Source organism: Artemia franciscana, unplaced genomic scaffold (assembly GCF_032884065.1).
Source record: "Artemia franciscana unplaced genomic scaffold, ASM3288406v1 PGA_scaffold_64, whole genome shotgun sequence".
In the NCBI taxonomy this organism is placed as follows: Eukaryota; Metazoa; Arthropoda; class Branchiopoda; order Anostraca; family Artemiidae; genus Artemia; species Artemia franciscana.
The window spans coordinates 227,978-249,405 of record NW_027062702.1 but is presented as its reverse complement, the minus strand read 5'-3'; the positions used below and the strand labels follow the sequence as shown (position 1 = coordinate 249,405).

General features: G+C 36.3%; 1 protein-coding gene across 4 annotated transcripts in view; it reads right to left on the bottom strand.

The window, feature by feature from the left end:
* Positions 1 to 21,192, bottom strand: part of LOC136042099 (uncharacterized) — a 118,108-nt gene extending 96,916 nt beyond the window's left edge. Inside the window, exons 1-3 of one of the 4 annotated variants that reach the window (XR_010621166.1) lie at positions 20,902 to 21,179; positions 8,464 to 8,598; positions 4,339 to 4,494 (exon numbers count right to left, since the gene is read on the bottom strand). The gene's annotated coding sequence lies outside the window, so the exon portion shown is untranslated. Of the gene's footprint in view, positions 1 to 4,338; positions 4,495 to 8,463; positions 8,599 to 20,901 lie in introns of all 4 variants that reach the window. The other 3 variants (XR_010621165.1, XR_010621168.1, XR_010621167.1) reach the window with 3 other exon arrangements.
* Between the last annotated feature and the right edge of the window lie 236 nt (positions 21,193 to 21,428).

The window sequence follows — 21,428 nt, the reverse complement described above, 5'->3', positions numbered from 1 at the left end:
AGCCCCTCCCACGGGGACTGTGGGGGAGTAGGTCATCCCAAAAGGTATAGTTATAAGGATTTTCAACTACGCTGAATAAAAAGGCTATCTCAGAATTTTGATCCGGTGACTTTTGGGAAAAATGACCGTGGGAGGGGGCCTAGGTGCCCTCCGATTTTTTTGGTCACTTAAAAAGGGCACTAGAACTTTTAATTTCCGTTAAAATGAGCCCTCTCGCGACATTCTAGGACCACTGGGTCGATACGATCACCCCTGAAAAAACAAACAAAAAAAACAAACAAATAAACACGCATCTGTGATCTGCCTTCAGACAAAAAACACAAGATTCCACATTTTTAAACGGTTCGTGGTAACGAGCTGTAGTAAGGAGCGACCAGGCTCAATAGTAACCAAAACTCTAAAAAAAATGGAATTTTGATACCAATAGTTATATCAAAAGAATGGCATTTTAATGCTGATTTTAAATATATAAGTTTCATCAAGATAAGTCTTACCCATCAAAAGTTACGAGCCTGAAAAAATTTGCCTCATTTTAGAAAATAGGGGGAAACACCCCCTAAAAGTCATACAATCTTAACAAAAATCACACATCAGATTCAGCGTATCAGAGAACCTTGTTGTGGAAGTTTCAAGCCCCAATCTATAAAAACGTGGAATTTCGCATTTTTTGCCAGAAGACAAATCACGGATGCGTGTTTATTTGTTTTTTTCCCAGGGGTGATCGTATCGACTGAGTGGTCCCATAATGTCGTGAAAGGGCTCATTCTAACGGAAATGATAATTTCTAATACCCTGTTTAAGTGACCAAAAAATTGGAGGGCACCTAGGCCCCCTCCCACGGTCATTTTCCCCCAAATTCACCGGATCAAAATTCTGAGATAGCCATTTTATTCACCACAGTCAAAAAACCCAATAACTATGTCTTTGGGGACGACTTATTCCCCCGCAGTCCCCGTGGGACTGCAGGATTTTTCCATGGACGAACTTCTCATGGGGGAAGAGACTTTCAATGGAGGGGGCGCAGGATTTTCTAGCATTGTTTAAAAAAAAAAACAATGAAAAAATAAACATGAAAAGTTTTTTTTGTACTGAAAGTAAGAAGCAGCATTAAAATTTAAAACGAACAGAAATTATTACGCATCTGAGGGGTCTACCTCCTCGTAATACCTCGCTCTTTACGCTAAAGCATTTTTAGTAATTTCAACTATTTATTCTACGGCCTTTGTGATTCAGGGGTCATTCTTAAGGAATTTTAACAAAAAAACAAAATTAACAAAATTTAAGCTTTAATATCAAGAGCGAGGTATCGACGATGGGTGAGCCCCCTCATATACGCAATAAACACATACGAATATTGAAGTTCGCTACGTAATTTAATTCGTAAGTTACGTATATTTTTTACTTATGAAAACGTTCGTAAAAAGTTAAAAGTTATAGTTGCCTTTTTAAGTAATCAAAAAATAGGAGGGCAACTAGGTCTCCTCCCTCGCTCCTTTTTTCTCAAAATCTTCCGATTAAATCTGTGAAAAAGCCATTTAGCCCCAAAGAATTAATATGCAAATTTCGTTTTAATTATTTATGTGTGGAGAGCCAAGATCAAACCATGCATTAATTTAAAGACGTCCAGAAATTAAACAAAAAAAAACAAGTTTTTTTAAATGAAAGTAAGGAGCGACATTAAAACTTAAAACGAGCATAAATTACTCCTTATATGAAAGGGGCTTTTCCTCCTCAACGCCCCGCTCTTTACGCTAAAGTTTGACTCTTTCTCTTAACTCTACATTTTAAAACAGAAAAAAACCTTAGCGTAAAGAGCGGGGCGTTGAGGAGAAAAAGCCCCTTTCATATACGGAGTAATTTCTGATCGTTTTAAGTTTTAATGTCGCTCCTTACTGTCACTTAAAAAAACTTTTTTTTGGTTTAATTGTAGATAGGAGCTTGAAACTACAGTAGGATTCTCTGATACGCTGAATCTGGTGGTGTAAATTTCGCTAAGGTTGTGCTTCCAAACTTAAGTCTCTAGCTGGCAATCCTTCAATTCGTCGCAATCCAAGTTTCTACCACCAGTCACGACCCGGTAGGGTAACGGGGAGGAAGCTACGGGGTTCTGCTCCGCCTCAAGGTTTGTCGCTTGACCTAAATCTCTTGACTTGTCTAGTTCTTCACCGTACCGCATTATTAGGTATTTTGGATATTTACATCTACCAAGCTCCAAATACTTTTTACAAAGGCGCTGTCTATGTAACACTGGTAATCTATGGTACTGTCTATGGTAACACTTTTAAGATGTATACCTCGCTTTGATTTAATTTTCCCCGTGATTTCGGCTTTGTGTGCACAACTTTACTGAAGGCTCCTAACTATTTCTCATTTCTAGGTTTCTTCATTGCATTGAAATAATTTATGAAAATCTCACACTCTATTAACAAGCAGCTGATTATACCAGCTTGTCATTTTGGTCTCTGGGGGGGGTATTATCGGCGATCTGAAACGATTCTTTCTGGCAACCGACTTGTAAAAATTTCAGGTAGCTGAAAATATTTTAAGGGACTGTTAGAAAACAGGAAAATAAATCGAAAAATGGTTCCAATCATCTTACAGGTTATTGTCTTCTGCTCACGATAGTACCAATTTTGTTCTAAAAGCAATATCCTATATCGAGTACACTTGTGAAAAAAACCTAGACATTTTCTAAGATTTCTAAGCAATTAGAGGAAATAGAGCAAAATCCTTTCAAACATTTTGTAGCACCTTCAAGAAGCTATGGCCTGATATTAAAAACGGCATCTTCCGCCAATGAATACTTGAGTACTTTTTAAATATAAATTTCCAATTTAACATGGGATTTTCGAGTTCCATCAGTTCACTTAATCACGGCCTTAATACAGAATAGAACATATCTATTCACTACAAATATTTCTTTGTCTGTCCCCATCTTGAATATCTCTCTCCGGTTTGGCACCCGCAAATTTTGCAAGAAATCCAAACAAATTAATTTTATTCAAAGAATAGCCTCTTCACCTCAAGATATGCTGCTTGACTTTAAGATACGAAAAAAAATATCCCTTGTGTCCGGGGAAAATTATCACAAGAAATTTCATGTTTTTTACGCTTGTACTGACCTCTTTTCAAGTTCACAGTGTTTTTCCATATTGCTACCCATATAATATGGCCAAAAATTTATATAAGGGTTTTTAATTTTTTTTTATTGACTGTTTTTATATGACGGCGCTTTCTTTGCCAGTTTTATATATGGAATTGCTTATAAGCCTTTCATGTGTTGTTCTGCTTTTGTTTCTATTTCAGAATGGAAATTCCGCCATGCCAGGCTTGTGAGTTATTTTTAAAATAAATTGTATCTTACCGTTTGCATTTGATGGCGCTTGTATTTGCTTAAATCTTCTGTTTAGTCACAGGAAAAATTTTAATATTTGAAAATATTAACCGTAAGCAAAGATACATGATTCGGCTCTAACTGATCGACTATCTGTAAATGAGGATAAACGTTATCAAATATTAAAATTGTTACTAATGTAACAAACTTAGTTTATGTCCCCTTTAAATTCCCCTTCTTAAAATTCTCCTTTAAATTTCTATCAGCAAAACGAAATTTCTTGTATTAAATATATAATTTTCCTGACTGAAAGACAAAGAGCAAATTCACAAATTGCAAATTCCCAGGAACTATATATACTAGTAGTTTTACATTTTAGTTTTAATGGGCGGCTTTTGAGATTTCTATCCGTTAGAGACAGGGGTCTTGAGATCAAATAGCGTCAGTTAACTCAAGAATTAACGGCAAATTCGTCCTTTACCGATACTAAGATTTAACACAAGAATAGTTTGTGCAAATTTGCCCTCAGTCTCTAAGTAAGAAAATTTTCTAAGCAAGAAATTCTGAGTAAGAAAAATTTTCTAAGCAAGAAATTCTGAGTAAGAAATATTCGTTAAACACCCGTCACACCAAAATTGTTAGCCTCTCCCTAATCCCTAGCATAACTCCAAAGGAAAGAACTCTTTAGGGGGAGAATAGCACAGAAGGATGCTAATAACTGCAATAATATGCTAAAATAGAAATAGATAATTCCTCTCCCTAGATCCTAGCATAAATTCAAAACAAAAAACGCTTTAGAGGGAGAATAGCTAAGAATGATGCTAACTACTGCACATAATATGGTAAAATAGAAATAGATAATTGCTAGTCAACCACATTTAATTCAGCCTTCAATCATGGTTCCAAAAAACTTCATCCCCCTGTTTTTATCCAAAAGACCCAAAATTCCTGAGCCGTTATCCAAGAAATAATACAAATTTGTTATCCGGATTAGTGTCTACTACCTTTTATCCTAATTCGTCATTAGCCATTGGTATCAAATTCGGTGTCGTAGAGTCTCTTCCTCTCTCCTAAATAGCATTTAACAACCAGGTTTTATGGACATAGTTCTTCCTTTTTTGAAGTTGCGCTTCTTTTATAGTGCGGTGAGAATTGTGCGTCTGAAAAGGTACGTAATGTATGTGATGTAAACAGACACATTTTACTACCGTGCTTGCCTCATAACACCGTGCTTTGGTACAGGGATCAGCACATCAGTATTTTTGTTTTTAGCAGAAGAAACACTATTCCGAAATGGTGAGTAGGAGACATGAGCTGGCACGTACGCAAGGGGTACCTCGCCTGAAATCCCACGATTTTTATTTATTTTCACATAATTTTCTGATACCTCTAACAGTAAAAGGAATTTGAAGGATTTGTGCCCCCCCCCACCCCGAAACACATTCCTGCGTACGTGCCTGGACAAGGGCATTGAATCCCACCACCCCTTCACCGTAAAAAAAACGTAGTTTTTCATAGAACTTGAAAAACATCTAACCAAAAAATCGAACAAAATTAAGGTACTAAAATGGAATAAAAATAAGCATAATTAACCACAGGGTATCCAGTTGCTTTATAAATACAGAGTAAAGAAAGTAAGCAAAAAGACAGAATTTAGTGTTTTATATAGATAGCATTGAGAGGGTTATCCGGGCAGATATATAAATAATAGACTAATTAGTGATCAAATGAAAATTTCTCGAAACACCGGAAACTGGGACTGAAGACTGGTGCAAGTGTCAAAAAAAATCACTAGTTCCTTCTAGCGTTTGACAGATCTTGTTGCTATTGTTTTCTTTCTTTAACTTGGCAAATTTGCTAGTCTCAGAAACTGAGATCCAGTGCTTATTACTATGGTAATATTGCCTTAGTATTACACCAAAAGAACTGAAGAAACGTCAAATATCAGACCAGGCGTTGGTAACTTTTTCTTCCATAATAGTGAAAAATTTAACTGTTTTAAGTTACCAAGATCTAATCGAGATTTTCTTTATTCAGAATTATGCAAGCATTATAAATTATTGTATAGGAAAGAAAAAAAAATAACAGAAAGAAAAAACAAGTATACAGTTAGATTATCCGTCAGATACATCTTCAAAATTTGATAATCTCCGCTGTCACAGTTATATGCTATTCACACCCTCATAAAGACCGACACGAAGTCCCTAACAATATGCAAAATGAATTCATCGATATATCTCGCTGAAAACAAATACCCGACAGAGACTTTGTGTTTGCTTTTAGACGTAGGACTCGCAAAAAAACATGTTAGAAGACCAAACTTAATGTTCAAAAAGCCAAGTTGAAAAGAAATTATCTTTCTCCCCGAAAAAAAAAAAAAAATTCGTGGATTAGTGTATCCTGATACAGTACTGTATATTTTGAAGATATATTACTAACAATATTTTGGCTCTTGTAATAATCACTTAAGCTTTTTCAGTTGTTTATGGAGGGGCTAAGCTGCGGAATAAGCTTGTTCCAAGTACCAAAGAATTGCCCATCAATCAATTCAAACTCCGACCCGCGTGTGGGGTTGCTTGGTAGGTATACCTTTGAAATATATTGAGATTTATGGATATATATATATATATATATATATATATATATATATATATATATATATATATATATATATATATATATATATATATATATATATATATATATATATATATATATATATATATATATATATATATATATATATATATATATATATATATATATATATATACAAAAAAAAACACTTCTAAACAAAAAATATTCATATAGCAATATCCCCTCCAAATCCTGTGGCATGATATACAGGAAGGATAATCAAACAAATCCACAAACTATAAAATTAAGGTGACTGATTTGAGATCTCATGTAGACATCTAGTGGTAAAACATTAAGAAGATGACAAAAAGCATGACATATATGAGGGGGGAAAGGTATATTTGTGATTAAGACGATTATTATATCCGAAAAAGGCCTAAAAAAGGTATTGAGTAGGGTCCACTTTATTCCTATGTAAGTAAAGACTTTATCTCCAAACTTATATAAAGAAAATATTTTGCAAAATCTACAAGGGGGTGTGAGTTTTTTCAATTTTTTTACGTGAGAATCGCAAAACAATGTAATTTTCAAAATCTATGTAACTTTGAATGTAACTTTTCAAAATCTTTCAAATATAGGGGAATATACCCCCTCACCTAGATTGTATTCCGAAAGAAATATGACTTTAATAGTTCTTAAATTCATTGTTCATAATTATCATATCTGGAAGCAAACATTTTGCATAAATATCTGTTAATAATCAATACAAAATACGTCGCTTACGTCTAAAGTCAACTTCTAGAAAAAGAAGTATAACATACTATAAAACTGCATTACTTATAATTGTTTTAAAACTTAGGCGCCTCCTCAAGCGAAAAGATCAGTCAACAAAAAAGAGAAATAGTTATTACTGATGAGTCTACCCCCAATCGTGTAGTCAGGTTGTCAGGTAACAGAACCGGAACCATGTCGTCACAAAAAGCAGAAATCAGACAGGTTGTCTGCAAATAGATTCATTTTTAACGAAAAATTCAACTAATTAAGAGGTATCTTGTAGCATGATAAGGAACGCATAGTTCCTTGTAGGGGCAACAAATTTCTTAGGAGGTAACGGATGCAAAAAGTGATGAAATCCAGGAAATATTAGGCTTTTGTGTTACTGTGAATATCACACGAATGTTGACATTTGCCGGTGAATATAAGACATACATTTTTTTCTAGTGGGTTTTATTCAGCTTGGCAGTCATTAGTTTTATGCACGGTTTGATGGTGATAGGTTTATATAGGTTAGATTTTTTACCCATTTTTAAGATTTATAGCTTAATTTAACCTAACTTTTACCATTAAAGCTTGCATAAGACTGAAAATGCTGATTCGCAAAGCTAATTGATTCCAATTAGAGAAAAGGGAATTTCGGACAGTCAACGGTCCATGATGAAATTAAGCAGACTGCGGAAATTCACAGTAACAGCTGAACTGCACTGACTATCCCTTCTTCTCGAAAAGGAAGATCAAAGTTTGAGTCGCTCTGTAGATACAGACAAAAGGAGACTTATAGGTGTGAAGAATTTTCAAATCACTACTTTAGTAGATTCTGTAATAACTACTAGAACTCACTACGGTATCAAGCTGCCTAACACCAACATAGCTAGGCACGCTTCTCCTCCGTACCAACATCTCTAGAGCCACTCTCTTTGCACGCTTGCAAGAATTTCTAATTCCCCTTAAATCCTCCAAAATGAACTCACCTGCCTTATTTGGAAACGACTTGCATTCCGTTTGGCCGTGGATAGTTGGTTGATAGTAGAGTATTTGTTTGTCTGCCATTTTCATTTGTAGCACGGGTCCTAGGCATCTCAACTTTTCTCTCATTCTAACACTTTAAAGCAGTATCGAATCTAATTTTCTCTTCAACTTATGGATTAAAAGACAATTAGTCCGGCAGGCTCACTTAAAGGAGTATTAATCTTTAAATGAGCTCCACCGGTTGCGGCCAGGGATGCTCCCCCTAGATTTTCCAGGAAAACTCCGAAACAATTATCAAAGTATGGAAATGAGAAATAAGGTTCTCCCGTTTTAGGAATTTCTAGTTTCCCTCCTTGTCTGAACTTGCCCATCCAAAATAAATAAGGTGGGTAAAGAAAAAGGTAAAGAATACCACATTGGACTTTACAGTCCCTAGAGGCGGCGCTGCTCTCCGTTTCTTGAACCTTCAGCCCGGAAGTGCAATGGGGGTGGAGGGCCAACCATCCTGTGTTTTCGCACACCCTTCCTGCTTACCTTCAACAGATTTCTTCAGGTGCCCATTTACAGCTGGATTGACTCTGGCTGAGCTTACAGAGTCTAGCCATTGACCCCCGTCCCAAACTTAATAATTGGGTACGTTCAAAATAAATACGACAAAATAAATCAGGCATTATGGCGCTTTTCCCGGCCTGTCAGTTTTTCTGGTAGAATAGTGTTTTTTTTTTAATATTCGAGTTCCTTTTCCGAATTTTCAATTCATCAAAAAAAAAGAAAAGTGACAATAATAAAAAAGGGGCCCCAAATACCTGTCAATCTTTCGTAAGACCCCTTCCCAGTCCACTTGAGGATACCCTGCCCTTGATTGAGTCCATTGAATGGATGAAAGTAAAAGCAAGATCTTTTGATAGATGTTTGGATGGTAGAAAGACGAACTTTGGAAGCTATAAAGAGAATTCAAATATAGTAGAGTAACAGTAACTGCGCAATGGGAATAGTAACTGATTGCTATAGAGCAGTCATCAAACTGCACTCGTTTGAGGGTCAAAAACTGGCAGTCCCCCTCTACCTCCGATAAACCCAACATCCCCCATTCCATAGTGTATAATTCTATATGGGATAGACTGTGTCGTCCATATTAAACTACATAACAAAATACTACCAAGTTAAAAGACATGTTTTTAAACTGAAAGTACGGAGAAGCATAAAAAGTTAAAACGAACAGAAACTATTCTGAATATGAACGGAGTTAACCCCTCCTCAATACCACGCTCTTTGCACTTAAATTTGACCTTTTGTTCCAATTATTTAAGAATATCTCTTGTATTATTAGAAAAATAACCTTTTTTAAAGGTTATAGAATAAAATTAGCGTAAAGAGCACATTGAGAGGGATACAACATTCCTCAAATACGTCATTATTTCTCTTTGTTTAAGTTTGATGTTGCTTCGTAAATTCAGTTGAAAAGACTTGTTATTTCTTATTTAATTCTGATAGTTTTTAAATAATGCCAGGAAATCAAAGGGAAAATTCCATTTCCCAAGGGAAAATTCCTTGATGAAAGATCCACCCACGAAGCAATTATGAATACTTTGTTCGATATAAAATCCCCAAGGTCGTATCCAGGACTTTTGTTCGGGGGGTTATTTTTTTAGTGAGGAACAAAAATCTTTGAACATCAAAAATTTGAAACTGATATTTAATATCTCTTGATTTCTGTGAATATTTCTGGCCCATGCTGTTATTATGAGAATAAAGAGAGACACTAAACCCGAAAATGAGCGGAACTCATTCCGTATAGGAGGGGGACTAGTCCTTTCTCATCTGCACCTCCGACTCATGGTTTTAGTAACTTCAGAGGATTCTCATTCGATCAGAAATTGAGAGTTCTAGTCCTTTTTATAAGTCAAAAGTGACTTGAAACCCACCAGCTGTTGGAGGAATTTTGTCGCGGTTCAGACAGCTATTTAGTTACGCATGGACATATTTGAGTTGATAATAAATTATATATTAGCTGATTTAGGAACCCACCACCAAATCGGTTGGAATCTAGACTTCTGTTAATAGTGTACAACAACGTGTGAGGTAGGTCAGCAATGCCATGGCCGAACTTTTGAATAAGAGTTCAGTTTGGCTAGCATATATTTGCCTTACATATTGGTACTAAAAGTCCCTCCACCACCCTGCTTATAGAGGGCTATGGAGTTATCAGAGATTTAGTTCAAAACTGAAAACTGCTTATATTATAGATACATCAATAGGCTGTTCGCCGTGGGGTCTTCGCGGAATTTGTGGTGTCTATGTTCGACTTCGGATTAAAAAAAAAAAAAACAAAGAAAAGCTTTTGTTAATAGCGTATCAATGTGTGAGGTAAATATAGGCTAGCCAAACTGAACTTTCATTCGAAGGTTCGGCTTTTGACTGCTTTGGCTCTCCATGCTTGAATATTTAAATCATTTAGATTTGCTTGACAAACCAACTTCAATTTCCACGATAACTGGCTTAAAACAGTCTTATAGGGAGGCAACTCATATTTAAAAATAAATATATGAACACTACAGTATAAACAGAGACAATAAGAAAAAATTTATAAACCAATTGCATTATAATTTAATGCAACGAGAACAAACTAGCATTCCTTTTCATGAAACAGTTCATAGTACGAACTGTAAGTAGGGAGCGACTAGGCCCAAAAGTAACCGAAGCTGTAAAACGGAATTTTGATTATAATTGATAGATCAAAAGAATAGGCCTTTTTTACTGAATCCAAATAAAAAAAAATCGCTAACTTTAATGCTGCCAAGCAAAATCTACGACTCGGAGAAAATTTCCTTATTTTCGGAAAAGAGGATCCCCCAAAAGTTTCAATAATCTTAATAAAGACTACACTATTACATTTTGCGTGTCAGACCACTCTAATAAAAGTTTCAATGTCATATCTACAAAAATGGGGAACTTTGTATACAGCCAATGATCCTCAAACGTCAGAACAGAGCTCGTTCCAACAAACATCAGAAGTTGTAACGCCCCTTTTACGTGACCAAAGAGATTGGAGGAAAACTAGCCCCCGCCAAAGCCCCCCCCCCCCAAGTCACCTGATAAAAATTTACGAGAGCTATTTGAGTCGGCATAGTAGAAAGATCCAATAACTATGTCTTTGGGAATGACAATACGCCCCACACCTTAGAAATTTGTTTTCTTAGATGGGGGAGGGTATTCCACGGAGATAATTTTCATGGAAATCAAAGGTTCTTAGGGATTTTCCATGATGATTTTACAATGGGATGGGGCATTCCATAGTAAGATTTTAAAAAGGTCAGAAATTATCCCGTGTATGAGGAGGACTGCCCTCTCCTCTGTTTCTTCTTTGTTACATTAAAGTTTTTCAGTTCTTTTAGCAGTTTCTGGTTACAATTCAGCAGCTTTTCTGATTTAGGGACTTGTTCTCGAGGAATTGGGGCAAAAGCTTAAACTTCAGAGTAAAAACCGAGGGATGAGAAAGAGGAAGCCTCCTATTCTTGGATACAAAATAATTTATGTTCTTTTTAAGTTTTAATGTCAATCCTCACTTTCAGCCGGATAAAAAATATTAAATTTTAAGACAGTATACATTTATCATTTTTAGAACAAATTTGAGTACTTGCTAATTGTAGCGACCGCACCCGAAAAGTTAATTATAGCGACCACACCCAAGAACTGACGTCAGAAACCAGGTCCACTTCATAATATGCAGATAATTCTAGATAAAAAAAATTACATGCAGACCCGCTATACTTTACCCCCTACCCCAACCCTCATAATGCACAAATATATAGCCCAATTTACAAATTTTCTATCTATTCTCCTAATGCAGCTCTCCTGATTCAATTTGTGTGCCTGAAATTTGAATCCCTGTGACGAAACAAGAACCGAAAAACAAGTGACAGGTGACAAAGCACATTGAACCTGAATGATTTGGGGTATGTATTTGTACAGTAGAGTGGAGGGATAAAGTGCAGCGGGTTAGCAAAACTAATTAGCTACAATTATTCTGAGTTTTATGAAGTAAGAATTGTTTTCTAACTTCAGACTTCCCAAATATTGATGTGGTCGCTATAATTAACAAGCGACTCAAATCTGGTCATTAGCAAAGGAGTGTTTGCCTAACCTAATTTATGAACGGTCTTTTCACTGCTTTGACTTGGTTGTTGTTTCTTCCATTTCATCTTACTTTTTTTAGTTTTTCCTTCCCTTTTTCTAGGGCTAAGGACACCTTAGCAAAGGTACTTGCCAAAATATGTACTTTGCTATTTTGAAAACCATCAATTATAAAGTATCTTTTCATTTACTTTTATTTCTACATACACTTTCTCGAAAATTTCTACTTTATACCCTATTAGTGCATCTGTAAAATAGTAGTAGTAGCAGCAGCCCTGAGAGTTTCAACTTAACGCCCTCAGCGTTCCTGATCTGCCGTTTGGACAATCAGATTCCAACTAGTACCTTTTCATCTGACGTCAAATAGCTTAAGACTCAAACAGTAGTAGTAGCAGTGATCATAACACTAGTAGTGGCATTAGCATTAGCAGTAAGTCTTAAGTGTTTCATATCCTGAGTTTCAATAAAAGTTGTATTTCCTAATAGTTTCAACAAAATCATCGAAGCCATTCATGAGATATTGTTGATGCACCCTTTTGACAACCGACAAGCACATAATGTATTTTGATTTAGCTTAACAAATCCCTCAATATATTTTATCTGTCTCACGCTCCATTAAAAATTCCCTTCCTTTACGGGAAACTTCTCCGTGAAAGTTACTTCCATGTAAAATACACCCCTCCCACCATATAATTCCCCGGAAAAATTGTCCTTAACATACTTCCATATGAATAAGACTTCAATTTCTGATTATATTTCCAATCACTCCAGAAATCCCCCATTCCGTGAAAATATTTTCTGGGAAATCTAAACCTGCTGAAAATTCCCTTCGGACCATTCCCCCAGAACATATTCACATGCGAACTTCAGTTGGCAAAGAGAAAGTAAGACAAATTTAAAGAATTACGTATAGGAATTCTGTCAAAGCCCACAGTCTCAAATTTCCTCAGAAAGGTTCATCCTAAAAACTTCCCTCCCGGCGGCAAATTTTCCACATGGAAACCGACAACAGTTCTTGCCTGGAGGACTGTGGGGAGGTTGACATCCCCAAAGACATAATGACAGGACCTTTCAACTATGCTGAACAAAATAGCTCTCTTAAAATTTTTATCAGTTCTTCGGGAATGATAGGCTGGGGTGGGGGATTGCTGGTTACCCTCTATTCACTTTTGACTCTTAAAAAGGGTACTAGAACTTCCAATTAAATGAGCCTCATCCGATCCTAAGTTTATGCGACCATCCGTTCCATAAATACTTTATATGTCCTAGGGGATAACTTACAACCCATGCCTCTGGGCTCTAGGTGGTCATGTCCAGTCTGAAGACATTGTTATATGCTCTTTGGATTATTGTCAACAAAAGCCTATCTCACACTTTCGATCGGATATGTTATGGGAATATAGAATCTCAAGGAGGGGAAGCTATTGGCCCTCCATCATTTTTGATTCTTTAAAGGGAACTAGAATTATACCTTTGCCATCCAATGAACGTCCTCCTAAGTTTACAAGAACATTCCTCCATAAAAGCCTTATAACCCTAGGAACATAACTTACAACCCTTGCCCCCAGACTCTGGAAGGTTGTGTCAACCCCAAAGGCCTTGCAACGTGATGTTTGGACAATTTTTCGGACGAACGGCTATATCAAAATTTCTATCGGATTCATTTGGGAAAAATGCGACGTGGAGGAAGGGAGATAGCTGACCTCCGATCACTTTGTCTCTTAAAAAGGGCACTGAAATTTATGATTTCCAATCCAGTGAGCCCCCTTCAAGTTTATACGACCATCTTTTTAAAAAAAAAATATCCCCCAGGGAATAACTTAAAACTCTTGTCCTGAGGGCTATAGAAGGGAGGGATTGTCATCCAACAGGACAATTTCTGGACCTTTCAACAAAGCTGAACAAAATGGTTATCTCGAAATTTTGATTCGGTGTGTTTGGAGCAATGAAGGGCTTGGAAGGGGAGACTGGTTGCCCTCTAATAACTCGACTATCAAAAAGGGCTTTCAATTTCGACTTTTATATAGCAATTGCTTCCCAGAAGAGCCTATACCTCGTCGTTCGATACCCAGTGCTAAAAATAGTTCATTGTCGGACATTATCGCAACTCTTTCTCGCTGCTCTGCAGAAAATATTGACATTCCAGAGTTCATGATCAAATCCCCCTCTGAAGTCCCTAGCATTCCGGCGTCAGCTTATTCTATCCTTACCGCGAAAGTCAACCAGTGCCTTGATCAGCCAAAATCGCTTGCTCACCTCAATAGTCCAGCAACGTCTATAAATAGTTCTTTGGTCTCAGATAGTAAGGGTACCAATCACAAACCCTCGTAAGCCGTAACCCTCGTAAGCCGTTGTTCTCAAATATCCGCCTCCAGAACTAAGAGACCCCGTTTCTCGCAAGGAAAAGCTTGATTCTTTCGCCGGACATGACGGAATTATATCGGTAAAGTTCGATCTGGTAACAAAAAGATGGGTTGTTGTTACGCGGGATAAGGTTTCCGCCAATTCTGCTGCCGCATCAGCTGTTGCGAGTTATCCAAATGTTCTTGCTAAAGTGATTGATCGCAAACCTCTTGGAGTAATTAGGGGACTTCTCGATAGTGTTTCTAGCAGTATACTTATCTCCGCTATTCCTGGTCTTGTTGAGGCCACCCAGATCGACTCTTCTCATACATTCTATTTAGAGTTCCTTGATACCGCTGCACTAAAATCTGCCACCGCTACAGGTCTGTGCTTGGGTTACGAGTCTTTTAAAATATCGCAATACAAAGAACTGCCCAAAGTATCCATCATTCGTTAGCTCACTGCCCATGTGCCCCGAATGAGATGAAGTGCTCTAAATGTTCAGGATGCCATTCCAATACTAAAGACAATCCTTGCTTAGAGGCTCCGAAATGTGCCAACTGCGACGAAGCTCATGTTTCCTATAGTATGAATTGCCCAGTGATCAAATGCGCTCTGAACTCTGCTCCAAAATGAGCCAAGCCACTATTTTAAATTTTACTTCTCTCAATATTGATGGAACAAAAGACAAAGACTTGTTAATTGATGAATTATTAGTCCATGACAAAGTGTTCTTCCAAGAACATCTTTTGACCAAATCAAACGTTTCTAGCCTAAAGCGATCTCCTGTCCATCATTTTTTTTTCGCAAGAGGCCAAGAAAACTAGAGACCGCCCTTCCGATGGCCTAGCAATTTTCTTCCGTTCCCCATCAAAGCCCTCTGTGATTCATTGTGATGATAACATCTTAGCAATTCAATGTGACAGTACCGCCTTTATAAACGTTTACTTACCTTGCGATCGACGTTCTATAGCATCGTTCACATCTTTCACTAAATGTTGCTCCAGTTTCAAGTCTCTACTCGAAAGTCTACGTCTAAAAGACCTAAATTGGGCTTTAGCTGGTGACATTAACTGTGACATTCTTGGTACCTCCGATAAATCAATCCTCTTGCTAGAATCACTTCCTAGCATATATCACGTCGTTGTTAAGACCCTCCCATTCACGTATATTCATAACAAAGGCTGTTCAAAATTGAACCTGGATCACGTGATCTCTTCCAGTTCCAACTTAATATCATCAATTGTCAGGGTGGACGAAAAGAAGATTGATGACGATCACCTTATTCTTAGCTGTAATTTGTCCTGTGATCTATATGGCAAAACACTTTCGGCTTAGCCAAAGTGGCATACAAAGTTGAACTGGGATCGTGCTAATGTCCCCCTATACCTTGCTACGCTAACTGCTTTACTTTCGACCATAAAAGTGCCATTTGATCTGCTGCAAACTTCAGTTTCCTCCGCCTTCAAGTGGAGTTGACCTAAATTGCTATTATTATCAAATTGTCCATTGCCTTAAATCAGCTTCCAAAGCTGCAGTGCCTGTGGATAAAGTTCGGATTCGTACAAGAAAGCCTAATTGAAACATTGATCCTGAAGTAAAACGTGCAAAGCAAAAAGCCAAATTTTGGCTACGTATGTGGATATCATGTGACCAACCATCGTCCAGAGCTGTTTTCTCTTTGAAACAAATGTGTAAACTTGAATATAAGGCCAGCTTCGTGAGAGCACGCTTGAATGCATGGCCAGGCCCCACCGATAAGGCCTCCTGGAATAAGGTCATTAATAGTGAAAAATGTTCCCCATCTGCCCTATCTTGTTTCCATCTGGCTAATTTTGTTGATCATTATAAGCGTGTGTTCAGTGTATTTAATAGTTTTCTTCAGTCTTTTTATTATAAGTTGCTTAAACCGCTATAACCATACCGTTTCCTGCAGGCTTACGTCCAGCCGGTAGCAATATCTGAAATTCGCCGGGCTTTAAGAAAAATTAAGCATTCAAATAGATGGTGACGGCCTTTCTTACCGATTTTTTGCTTATGATTGTCCTGCTCTACTTAACCATCTACAAGTATTTTTCCGGTCTTGCTTAGCACAGTCGCTTGTTCCTGATAGTTTCCTTTGTGGCCGTGTAGCATATATTCAAAAGCGAGGCAAGGACCCCATGTCATGTGTAAATTATCGTCCCATTACAGTATCGTGTTTTTTAAGTAAGTTGCTTGAACATTTGGTACTACCAGAAATTGAGTCGAATTGTGATTTTACGCCTTTTCAATTTGGTTTTCGGAAAAGTTTCGGTTGCTCCCGTGCACATCCTGTCTTAAGCCGACTCATGAAAGGTGCCGTAAATACAAAAATGTCTTTATAATGTCTAACTGTTGATATTTCTGGGGCTTTTGACAATATTGTGCACTCTCAGGCTCTATTTTCCCTTGCGTCTTCAGGTGTTAATCCTTCCGTACTAAGTTTATTTTCTTCTTGGCATTCAAAGTCTAAAATTCAAGTTCCCTGGAATGGCCAAATATCTGACCCGGGAAAAGGGAGTTCGGCAAGGTGCCGTAATGTCTCCTAGTATATTTAAATGTATTCTTGCATCGTGCCTGCGTCCCCTTAGAAGTTTTATTTTTTACGGTAATATTGGTTTGTCTTCTGTTGCATATGCAGACAACGTTCTCCTTCTTGCCCGGACTCGCCGTGGATTGCTTTCTAATTTTACTATATTAACCAATGAACTATCTAAGATTGGACTGTCAGTTAATGCGTCTAAATACGAGTTTATTTGTTTTCATAGCCCTTATGTAGTCGCTCCATTCGTTGCTAGGACTGCAGTTCTACCATGTACTTCTTTAGTTTGTTGGATTGGTCTGTGTTTCGGCCCAACACTTTCCACTACCTGTTAATCCCCAGTAAATCAAGCCGTGAAAAACCTACGCGTCGCTTACGGAAAAGTATCCCCAAACAAAAGCCGTTACAACCGCAAAGGTTTGTGCATGATTTATAACACTTATTGCGCCCCAGTGCTTTTGTTTTATCAGACATGGCTCATCTGTTTCGTAAGAAAGATCGACATACTCTATGTACGGCTTATTTCAGATTAAATAAAAAAACAAGTTTTTTTAACGGGAAGTAAGGAGCGACATTAAAACTTCAAACAAACAAAAATTACTTTGTATATGAAAGGGCTGCTTCCTCAGCTCTTTACGCTAAAGTTTGACTCTTTCTCTTAATTCTACTTTTTAAAACAGTAAAAAAAAACTTTAGCGTAAAGAGCGGAGGAAGCAGCCCTTTCATATACAAAGTAATTTTTGTTTGTACTTACAAATTTGTAATTTTTTTGTAACTTTTTTTGTAATTTTTGTAACTTACAAATTAGCTTACGTAACGAACTTCTGTATTTTCATGTTTTTATTACGTATATGAAGGGATTAACCCCCTCGTCAGTACCTCGCTCTTTACACTAAAGCTTAAATCTTGTCCCAATTTCTTAAGAATGACCCCTGAATCACAAAAGTCATAGAATAAATAGTTGAAATTACTAAAAATGCTTTAGCGTAAAGAGCGAGGTATTAGGAGGAGGTGAGCTGATCATACAAGTAATAATCTCTGTCCGTTTAAGTTTTAATGTTTCTCCTTACTTTCAGTTGAAAAAACTTTTTCATATTTATTTTTTCATTGTTTTTTTAATTATGCAAGACAATCCTGCTCTCCCTTCATGAAACTTTTCTTCCCCCATGACAAATTCCTCCAAGAAAAGTTCCCCCAACATATCCCCCTCTTCTCAACCCCCCCCCCCTAACCTAAAAATCCCCCAGAAAACGTATGTACTCTTCCAAATAACCATTACTATATGTAAGCACTGGTCAAAGTTTGTAATTTGTGGCCCCTCCCACGGGAACCGTGGGGGAGTAAGTTGTCCCCAAAAACATAGTTATAAGGTTTTTTGACTACATTGAATAAAATGGCTATCTCAGAATTTTGATCCGTCAATAATTAGTGTGGGAGGGGCCTAGGTGCCCTCCAATTTTTTTGGTCACTTAAAAAGGGCACTAGAATTTTTCATTTCCGTTAGAATGAGCCCTCTCGCAACATTCTAGGACCACTGGGTCGATACGATCACCCCTGGGAAAAAAACAAATAAACACGCATCTGTTATCTGCCTTCTGGCAAAAAATACAAAATTCCACATTTTTGTAGATAAGAGCTTGAAACTTCTACATTAGGGGTCTCTGATATGCTGAATGTGATGGTGTGATTTTCGTTAAGATTCTATGACCTTTAGGTGTTGTTTCCCCCTACTTTCTAAAGTAAGGCAAATTTTCTCAGGCTCGTAACTTTTGATGGGTAAGATTAAACTTGATGAAACTTATATATTTAAAATCAGCATTAAAATGCAATTCTTTTGATGTAGCTATTGGTATCAAAATTCCATTTTTTAGAGTTTTGGTTACTATTGAGCTGGGTTGCTCCTTACTACAGTTCGTTACTATGAACTGTTTGATTGAAGCAGAGTGGAAGCACCTTAAAAAAATTTTAACTAAAAATTTTCTTCATACTATGAAGTAAAAACTGTTTTCTCATACAGTTAAATAGTCAATAGCACTAATTGTAAGCTTATTATTTCCAAACATTGGTGCATAAAGCAAGTCAAGACATTTTCATTGACAGTCAAATCATATTTAGAGGAGCTTGTTCATATCCCTGGTTAACAGCCCATCATTTATCTTACCCCCCTCCCCCCTCCAAAAAATCTAAACATTCAAGCCTATATAAAACAAAAATGTCCCAGGTAAGCTGTACCAAAACAGCATTATAATTTTAAATAAAAAAATTTATGAAAAGCAAGAAATTTATCCTGTAATGTACACTGAATCCTAATAAAATATTTCAACTTTTATATAGCCAAAAATCCCACGTAGGCTATTCTTGCCCTACAGCAGATATCATCTGTTGTAGATATACAGCAGATATCCCAAAAAATTAAAAAACGTTTTGTAGATTAAATAAGAATTGCTAAAACCATCTTATGTTATGATAATAGAATGCTGGAGCAGTTATAATAGGCTTGTGGTGATAAAATTATAATAGTAATATTGCACCATCATTCTCATTTTGGACAAAATGAGACAATAATCAAAGATTAATATCCATAATTGACCATCCAAGTGTTTTCAAGAAAACGCTTCACATCTCTAATTTTTCTTATTTCCCTCCCTAATGGTTGGATAGGAACATTTGGTTAATAAAAAAAAATTGCTGTTGGTCTACATTTATTTATGTGCTTAGCCTATCTAGAAAAATTGAAATTAACACATTTTGAAGGAACTTCTACTATGCACAACCCCCCTCCCCTTTATTAAAAATATACATAGGCTAACCAATTTTATTTATGTTTTTGTTTCTGTACTCATTCTATTTATGAGTGCACACTTAAAACAAGAGTGACACATGGAATATAGTTTGGGATAAATACTTGCACATTAGTGGTTTTGGGGTAAATGTTTTGTGCATATTATGAAATAAGAATTGCCTTTTTTTCTACATGTCTGCTTTTCTATAGTCCCAAGTCTTGGCTAATACCAAAGTAAATTATAATGAGAACCTAGCCTAAACAAATCTCCCATTGCTTTTTTTTCTCTTCTGGTACAAAGTAATAAATTTACTTGGGGATTCAATTTTAAGCCTTTTTTTTAGGCCTCCCTTTAAAAATGCTACAATTTTCCCAATTTTTAGGTAGGCTAGGCTATAGGAAATAGTTAAAACATAAGTTCAAAACTTGGGCTATTATTTCATTGTATATCTGTTGTGTAAAAGTTGTATAATCCATTTCCATCACTTGATTCATTCAACAATTTATAGTCTAAATCTTTGAAAAATTGCTGTGTGTAATTTAAAATAAAAATATATTCTTGTGAAGGTTCCATAAATGCATTAAAATTGAATTTCCAAGTACAATGATTAATATACTTGGACCCAAAAATAAACAAGAAGTGAATTGATATATTTGGCTAAGTTGTCACAGAGTATTAAAAAAATATATACACTTAACTACACTTGATATCTACACTAAGATATCTACATGTTAGAACAAAAACTAAATAAGAAATGAAGTGATATGTTCAGCTAATTTGTTGAACAGTACTAAAAAGATGTCTACACTTAGCCTACCAAGATTTGTTTTATTTGATTTGGTAATTCAGCAGTATCTCTAAACATTATTGTTATCTCACCAATTGCATCAAAGTAGTTTAATAAACCAGGTTAAGCTTAAGGCTATAAATTTGTATCTAAATTTCTTGTTACCTGGCTTTAATTTGTTGTAGGAACAGATAGCATTAGCCTAGAACTTGGGCATATGATAAGGACACATTTTGAGAAAACAATTTTTACCTCATTTACCTCTTTCAACAATAGCCTAGCCTAGTCTACACCTTGTTACTTAGGCTACAATACTCAAATTAGATTCAAATCCAAGAAATTTAGCCTACCATTTGATTCCAGGTTATTTTTTTCAAATTTAAAATCCTAGGCTAAGTGGTAAATGTCAAGCCTTTTTATGGAGGGGGGGGACAAAAGGGTCCATATCCAGATTCAAGATGCATGGGATATTTAATAAATTTTTTTCCACATTATTGTGGGGAAACTCCCCCTCCCAAAAAACAACGCCTTTGCCTAGGCCTAATCACACCTGTTGATAGACTGACCTAGAGATATCCTAATCAGGAAATCTTAAACTAAGCCCAAAGATCAAAATATAAAAAATCTTGCTTACTGGTCAAAGATTTCTCTGCGTAGTTCAGGATTGGGTCAGCAAAATGTCACTAAACACAAATATTCACAAAATGTAACAAAACACAGATGTTTTGTGGGGTAGGCTACACTGATGTTTTGTAAACACTGATTTTTAAACAAAGTAAAATAAGTTAAGAACAAAGACAAGTCTCATAAAGTTTCAGTTCATAAATGTTAATCAACAGGAAAAGCTTCTAAAAGCCTGGAAACCACTTGACAGAAAAATAATATAGGCGCACAATAAGCTAATCAATTTTTTGCAAGTAATGTTACTGCTGCTTCAGTAAAAAATTCAATACTCCCCCGTCGCCATCTACAATAGGAATAAAATATAACTGTTATTTATTTATTTGTTTTGTATTATTTTATGTTAAACTTCAATATCATAACTGTTTCTTTTTTTATTTTTACTAAAATCAAAGAATGTGTTGGAACCGACGATCTTTCAATCCGATGTTGAGTGGTCTACCTTTAGCTATAAATTCTGTCACCATTTTAAAAACGAAT